This window comes from Protopterus annectens, chromosome 2.part1 (genome assembly GCF_019279795.1).
Source record: "Protopterus annectens isolate FY-2018-M chromosome 2.part1, PAN1.0, whole genome shotgun sequence".
Classification (NCBI taxonomy): domain Eukaryota; kingdom Metazoa; phylum Chordata; order Ceratodontiformes; family Protopteridae; genus Protopterus; species Protopterus annectens.
This window is the reverse complement of record NC_056729.1, coordinates 1875670010-1875678315: the sequence shown is the minus strand read 5'-3', so window position 1 is coordinate 1875678315 and position 8306 is coordinate 1875670010. Positions and strand designations below refer to the sequence as shown.

Below are 8306 nucleotides of genomic sequence, written 5' to 3'. Positions count from 1 at the left end.
AAAAAAAAAAAAAAAACACCACAAACTGAGAATATAAAACGAACTTATCCCCAAACAGAGATGCCTGAATGCTTGCCCCCTCCACTTATGGTTCCTTATTTTAAATGTTAAATCACTTCAGAAGTTCAATTTTCAGTACTTTTGCTCTATATTTTTCCTCTATGTTTCCATCCTTTGTGGTTCTCGTCTGCCTTACTTTAACATTGTGGCTTTGTTTATATCTTCGACATGCTACACAACAATGTAATGTAAATGCTGCTCATACCTGACTTTGCTTACTGACTGTGAATGTAATGGACAAGAGACATGGTTGACCAGACAATTATTCCAGCTACCAAATATTGAATAAGTAAATGCAACATGCTTCCCTAAATAGCTGCTAAGTAGTTTACACCACTTTAACAGCTGCTGCGCAAAAGGAATGCTTTTGTACTTCCCCACTGGGTTTAGCATTAGCTTTGGGTCCATGTTTGATAAAACATGCACACACTGCCACCATTCCTCTTACCAGAGGATACAGGTAACAAAAAAAAAAAAGTCTTACTCATGCCTCTCGCAACTAAATAAGGCCCATATGTTTTCACACAGCTAGGATAGCAGGAATCAAAGCCAGGTTTACTTAATATGATTTCATCACATTTCTTTCATTATTCTAACAACCAGCCCATGTTGCTTACCTATTTATCCCAGAATCATGCTTACACCTGGTGTGAAACACAGTGAAATTACAAATGGAAATTAGTGTACTGGTTCAACGGTTTGGCCCTTGAGTCTCCCAATAAAAAGCAGAAGCAGCAGTACTTAACTATCTCATTTGTTGTTCTTATTCAATTAAGAAATGTATTTATTTTTTGATTTCGGAAGCAACAGTTTCAGATGTCATACAAGACTCTGCACTAAGACCCCACGGAAACCCCATTTAGTGAATACGAGTCTGCGCACTGAAATCCTGCAGCACTATTCATTACAGCAACATCAGCACTGGCAGCAACATCAGCGTAACTTCACTGGTTAAAGACTGCCAAAATCAGGAGTTTCACCACAGAATAAGAAAACAGACATTTTCAAATGAATCTTCATTCTTCCGAAAAATGCAAGACAACAGGACTAAAAAGCCTGAAATCAATGGTCCAGTTCCATTACAAACCCGGCAAGCATAAAGGTTACCATGGCAACAAGCTAGCAATGAAGGATATAGCATACAAGAAGAGGACGACAACTCCAGATGTTTCTTCAAGGTTAGTCACTTCTCCCTACATGCTTCTCCCATGGGTCTGTCATTCATCATTTTCATTTGTCATGTTGCCTCTGACCATCTTTCATGTTTCAGTTGTCTGTTTAAAACCACAAGGGACTGGGCAGAATGCAGGATCACTCAAGCACTGCATTTATAAATGCACAAATCTCAACAAAAATCATTAATATATCTTAAAATGGCAGGACAGTCAAACATTTCTGCACAAGGAGCAGATTGCTTTAATAATTAAACAAACCTGGGCACCTACAAAATCCAAAGACTTCTAACTTGAGCAGTTATAATTATTTTAGTTTTAAGTTCAGTCTTTTCAAATGGCAAAACCTTAAATGTAAACAATTATTTTCACTGTCTTTTTTTCCCCTTTAATTCCTTTACTATACAACACAAATGGTAAAACATCTCTCATGCCAATGAAGTGTTGTAAAATGCACAATGACAGCAGAAGCCTAAAGACCAAATGCTGGCTAGACAAAGAAAGCAGAGTGAACACCACGGGAAGTATTAGATCTGACTAAGCAACAATGTTAGAGCAGCCGCAGCAAAACACATTAGCTTAAGGATATCATCACAAAGAGGACGATCTTGTTCTAAACATCACTAGTGAGACCTCATCTGTAACACTGAATTCATGTGTGAAGGTAATACAGGAACAGTAATGACAGGTTTGGGGTACTAAGATAATTGGGGGTAGTTTATATTTTCACATATTTCCGTTTTCCATAATGGACGACAATAAACAAAGAAAAACCATATCAGAAACTATGCACCCTGCTCTAATGGTACTCAATAAAACCGTGCCTGTAAATTTCATGTTGTGACTGGAACTTGCAAGCAGAAAATTTTAGACACATCAGGAAATATTACTTTGCATGAAAATTTTGGACAAGCAGAAAAGCACCACTTTAAAATCGGCCAACACTTGAGGACAGATGCAAAGGAAAGAAATGGGAGAAAGAATAAATGACAAATAAAACAAGACAGATGCAGACTTAGTTCAAGGGGAAACTACAAAGGATGCTCCTGTATAGTCTCATTTTCTAAGAACATTTACCATGGTAAGCAAAAAGTTGACGAGAGTGTTGCAGTGGCTGTGGTTACATCCAGAAAGGATAAGGGCTAGGGCACTTACAAAGACAGAAGAGATGCAAGACTAAAGGAAGAAGGTATATAATAAGTCAGACAACAAAGTCACACAAATAAGTTGTGTAGTTCTGTAATGGTGCACACACAGGAAAAGAGATGGTGAACTTAGACAAGACAGAGAGTTACCCATGGAGGTAGGAGTGGGGGGGGGGTCTCTCTATCCACACCTGCAAGATCACATTTTAGGTTAATTAAGTGACTAAGGGATGAGAGCAAACAATGCTTTTTGTACTGCACTATTCAGAGTAGTAGCATTTAGAAAAGGATAACATCACAAGCACACTAGATTAAACTGACAAAGCAAGTACATGCGAGGACTGTCCACCTAAACAGGCACTCAGACAAAACAAATGGAAATCTAGACAAGAGCTGCATAGTCAGCTGTGACAGGCCTACATGGTTCAGGCTTTGTTTTCAATACTACTAGTGATGTTTCTGCCTCTCTCTGTTGCCTGCTATTCCAGAGATTGTTATGCGAAGTGCAGGTAGTTGATTGTTCCCTACATATTTCTGCTTTGTTGAGTAAATAAATAATTGCTAGGTTAAAGTATTGAGCAGTGTAGATTCCCACTTGTTTTGATATGTGGATATTAACAGAGTGCCTCTGATTTCCCTGACATGAGTCTGAGAACCAGGGTCTGATCTGCTGAAGCTTGCTCAGCCGAAGATTCATATTTGCATTTCCGAGATGACCTAACCAATAGGTTTAAGGAAAGGGGTTATCCAACAGGACACATCACACAAGCATTGAATGTGGTTAGTGAGATGAACAGGTATAAACTCTTGCAATATAAATAGAAGGATTCTGACACCACAGCAAAACTTAGGTTTGTCACAACATATGGGCAGAACACAGGGACGCCTATTGATAGTGTTTGCTGGAATTGGAATATTCTTATGGCAGAAAATAGATTATCAGAGTCCCTTGGGGACAGGTGCTGTTTCTCATACAGAAATGGGAGAAATTTAGCATCATATTTCAATCACTACAAACACAGTTGTCCTATACCTAGGGAGAAAAAACAAAGTACCATCGAAGGTGGGTATGTTAAGGGGAGCCACCCATGTGGGCACTGTAGGCATTGTTGTAGAATGCTGAAAACCATGTGCTTCAGTAGTAAGAATACTAGCATGGTATTAGGGATTCCTTTTTTCGCCAGTTGTAGTTCGGAATGGGTTGTTTATTTAGCAAAGTGTCAATGTTCAGCCTTTTATGTTGGACAAACATCCAGGGCGGTGAGACAGAATTTCTGAGCATACGAGTGAAATTAGGAACCAGCGTGACACTAACGCTCTTTATAAACACACTTTAATTCACAAGACAACATGCTTCCAATTTACAATTATAGATAAAATCATTGGTTTGCAACCAAATAAAACTGGGTGGCATGAATTGCTCAATGTTAAGGAGAAAAAATGGATAATTAAATTAGGAGGGCTTTTTGCACCTGGGTTAAATGAACATCTGTGATTTGCCTTTGGATTGATGACACACTATAAATGGGGTGTATCTTTTCTGTTCTCTTTACATTGATAAAGGCTTTGTGTTATATATAAGCTGAAACCGGTCTGTTTAATACACTTTAAATAATTATATTTTGGTCCCCACAGTTTGCTGGTCACATATTTGGTTCAATTAGTGTTTAGTGTTTTAGGACCCTGCAGACACCTTACTTGCAGAGGCTTTCTTTGGGATTGTTGGTTGATTTTGTTTCTCTGCTGTGGGCCTGTAGAGGAGAGGAGTACGTTTACTCATTATATTTGTTATTCATGATCATCCTTCCGGATCGATCAACATGGTATACCTAGGTGTTTACCTTCTTTTTTCTCCATCAAGAGTGCTTGGCTATTTGTCTTTTGGTTTGGCGTTCTGTATTTGAAGAAACAGTTGTAACTTTCGGCTTTCGAGGAAGGACGCCAACAGCATACTTTAAGCTACTCTAAATAGAGCAAAGGTTTCTTGACATTATGGGCAAACTGAAACAACGTATGTGGGGCTATAATAATTGCAGTGACTTGTGTGAGGTGTTTTTACACAGCGTTTAGACTCCGGGACACTAGGCCTTATTATTGAAGGTTTTGTTTGCGGACAGTTTCCTGATATTTAGGGTAAACAGAAATAACGCTTGTGGAGCTATAACAACTGTGTGTCTTACGAAGGGCGCTTTTATTTAGCGTTTTTTTGAAAAGGGATATTATGCTTTTGAACTGGGAGTTACTCAGCATTCGCAACTTTGCCAATATTACGTGGATGGGACTTCACCATTGGTGCCTTTGTATTCTGTCAATGTGTATTACTCCATTCTACAACTGAATTGGGTTTATTTAAATACTTGTGGGGCTCAATTTCATGATTCCATTAATGACTTATTCTGGCGCTTAAGCTTTCTTTCATGATGTGTTCATTTTGAAGCGAGCAAGCCTTACGAGTTGTTCAAACAAGGGGGCATTTACTAGGCACTTTAAATGGTGCGGTTTTTCATATTTTGTTTTTGATTGTTTAAAGATATGTGTATTGTGGTTTGTGCCCCGATTATATCATTTTGAACAACATTTTGAACAAAGACAAAAGACTAATGGGACAATTTTGTTGACTGGGCTGTACACAAGAGTGTTATTTACATTGTAAAATTTTTTTGGGGGAGTTTAAAAGTGCTTAAGTGACTTTTGCTCCAATTTTGGTTAAATAATATCACATGTTATAATGGAATGCAGTCTGCTGGATTTCCAGCAGAGAATTACTGTGGGGTTTTTGCATGTGACTTACATTTATGCAATTGCAATTTTGTATAGGGGGTTTTGCCATGGGCTTTCCCTAGTGAAGTTGGGTCAATTATTAGGGTAATATAGCTACGATATATGCGTCAGATACATATGTTGGTCATCATATAGACCTTCTTAAACACTAGTATAGGAGGAACCAAACATACTTTAGAAGAGAAACCAACTGATGAATATAAGAAAAGGATGCCACGAGTCGTAAAAACACCACCAATTTATTATAAGCGCTTTCATACAGCCCAATTTACTGCACTTCCTCAGACAAAAAATTCCCTCCAAAATCCTTCTTAAATAGCATATTACATCAATTACATCACAATGTTCAATTAACTATTTAAAAATATTTAAAGAAACCAACCTTTTATAAAAAACTTTAAACCAATAACTTAACATCTACAAAAATGTACCAACAAGAACGTAAATAATTAAACTAAAATGTTAGTTCTAACATATTAATGAAATTTAAACATATTTCATATTGAGTAAATTAGATACCAAGATGTTTATTTCATCTTTCCAAGGCTTTTAATTTTAATAAACATTTAATAGAGCAATATTTGTTAAGCCCTGGAAAGGTATTGGCATTAGTACGAAGTTGCCATAACCCCCTTTCTTCTAATTTTAGACGCCATAGTCCACCCGGAAACATTCTTTTTCACTTGTTCTATAACTACAAATTTAAAAACATGTGTTGGATCATCATTAATATCTTTTGCTAAGGCATTATTTAAATTACTCTTACCAATGTTATAAAAATGTTCCTAAATTCTATTTTTCAACTTTCTGTTTTCCCTATATAGAACCCTGGACAAAATTGACATAAAGCAAAGCATATTACACCTTTGGATTCACAATTGTATTTACCTATAACCTTATACGAAGTGTCCTTGATGTTAAAAGAATTGCCTGTTAATGCGTTTACAATAATGGCAATGGCCACATCTGAACATTCCATTAACTTTGTTGTTCAACTTTAAAGGCATTTCTAAAAGACATTTTAAATTAGGCCCTCTTCTATATGTTATTAATGGCTTATTACCTAATTTACTAATAATGGGGTAGTCATATGTAATGAAAATCCAGTTATTTTTTATAATACTACAAATCATACTTGTTTCATTGGAATATTCTGTATAGAAACTAGTAACAAATAGCTCACTTCCACATCATGTACTTGCATATTTGCATTCGAAGAAATTCTGTCATCACATTCTGTAATATGCCCTTTAAATAAAATAGGTTTGAAATAGCCTATATTTCTTTTGCGTCTAACTTCAAGTTGAAATTTTTCTATATATTGTTGTGGGTATGCTCTATTAAGAAACAGCTGTTGTAAATTATCACATTCAACTTCAAAATCAGTATCAGAAGAAATCCTTCTAGAAGCTCTCACTAATTGGCCTTTAATAAACGGCCTTCTTTTGATGCAAGGGATGATTACTTGAAAAATGTTAAGAAAGAATTAGAATAGGTAGGCTTTCTATATATATCTTTGCTGAATACCTATTAAAATTCCTATCTTTAATAACCAGAATATCCAAAAAATTTATACATTCCATATTAAATTCAAAGGTGAAATCTAAAAATAATGTGAATTACTTAATTGTTTCCAAAACTGTTGGGCTTCAAGTTCACCTTTGAAAATAAAAAACATATCATCCTGGTAATCTCGTATACCAGATAACCTTCTCAATAAACAATTGATTTTTGAACAAAAAAGATCTTTCCCAGTATGCCATTACTGCATTGGCAAAACTACCTCCGCAAGGCGACCCCATAGCTATACCTTATTTCTGAAAGTAAATATCTTTGTTAAAAAGAAAATAATTATTATTTAACACTAGTTCTAAAAGGGTTACACTGATAGTTATATCATCCAGACCTTTCATTCTTGTAAACTCCCTTACCCATTCTAGCCCTGTAGTTTGTGGTATAACTGTACACAGGTCCTTGATGCCTATGGTAAGGAAGTTAGCATGCTCATAAAATTCTAAAGTGTTAATACCTGCCAAGAAACTCCAAGAGTCTTGCAGATTTGGTATTCAGTAGCCAGCAATGGTTTCAACTTATTATCCACCCATTTCGCACAAGCATATGTGATTGACTTCCATCCGTCAATAATAGGACGGAATGGTGGATTCATTAAATTTTTATGTAGTTTGGGCATACCAAACATAAATGGAGTTAATGGTGCTGGCATAGTTAAAAAGTGGTAAATGTCAAGTGAAATAGAATTTTCAATGAACAAATCACTTAAAACACTCTTGACATGCTGATAAGCCTGATTAAATTGATTAACAGAAACTTTCTCATAGTTAGTAGTATTCAAAATAGAATTCATCCTATTGATATAATCAATTTCATCCATGAATATTACCCCACCACCTTTATCTGGTTTCATTACACGAACACGGTTATTTCTTATTTGTTTTAAAATGTCTTTTTCATTTTCAGAAATAGTACTAATACACTTCACTTTGTGTTGTACGTTTGCCATGAACCTGATCTGTGTTTCACATACTGTTTCATATAAAGCTAAAGTAGGATGCAGTGGGGGATTGAAAGTACTAGGAATTCCATAGGGATCAATTACATTCGAATTATTGCCTAGCAAAAGTATTAAATTGAGCTTCCTAATAAACAGCTTTAAATCAGACGTTTTGGCAAGGTTAAAACAAGCAGAAGGAACAAAATTAAGTAATTTCTCAAAAAATTCAGTCATTTCCTGTGGAATGTACATGGTAGAGAAATTATAAATTTTAAAGTCACCTTGTTGGCTTAAAAGAATTTTGCAACCTTCTGAGACTGTGTCCACAACTACCTCCTGCATTTGTTGTACTTCTTCCTCTGTTGGCGCGATTTTGCTGTTTGATTCCCTATGTTGTTCCTGTTGTTGGGCCCTTTGTAAAAACCCTGCCAATTAACATTTTGGTAATTGTTGTTGCCATTATTATGAAAGCTTGCTTGTTGGCGTACTTCTTGATTATTTTTTATCCTTTCGCTCCTTCTAACTTTTACCCCTGCAGGATTCGCTATAATGTCAGAGTCACTTCCTTCCTCTTCTAGGATTTCTGCAGATTCTACCATTCTAGGCAGGGTGGTGAAGGGTTTTAACCATGGGTGG

The 8306-nt window shown here is 36.1% G+C and overlaps 1 long non-coding RNA gene across 1 annotated transcript in view; it reads left to right on the top strand.

Moving 5' to 3' along the window:
* Positions 1 to 948: 948 nt before the first annotated feature.
* Positions 949 to 8306, top strand: part of LOC122794674 — a 150135-nt gene continuing 142777 nt past the window's right edge. Inside the window, exon 1 of the long non-coding RNA XR_006363672.1 lies at positions 949 to 1238. This is a non-coding gene — a long non-coding RNA (uncharacterized LOC122794674). The remainder of the gene's footprint in view (positions 1239 to 8306) is intronic.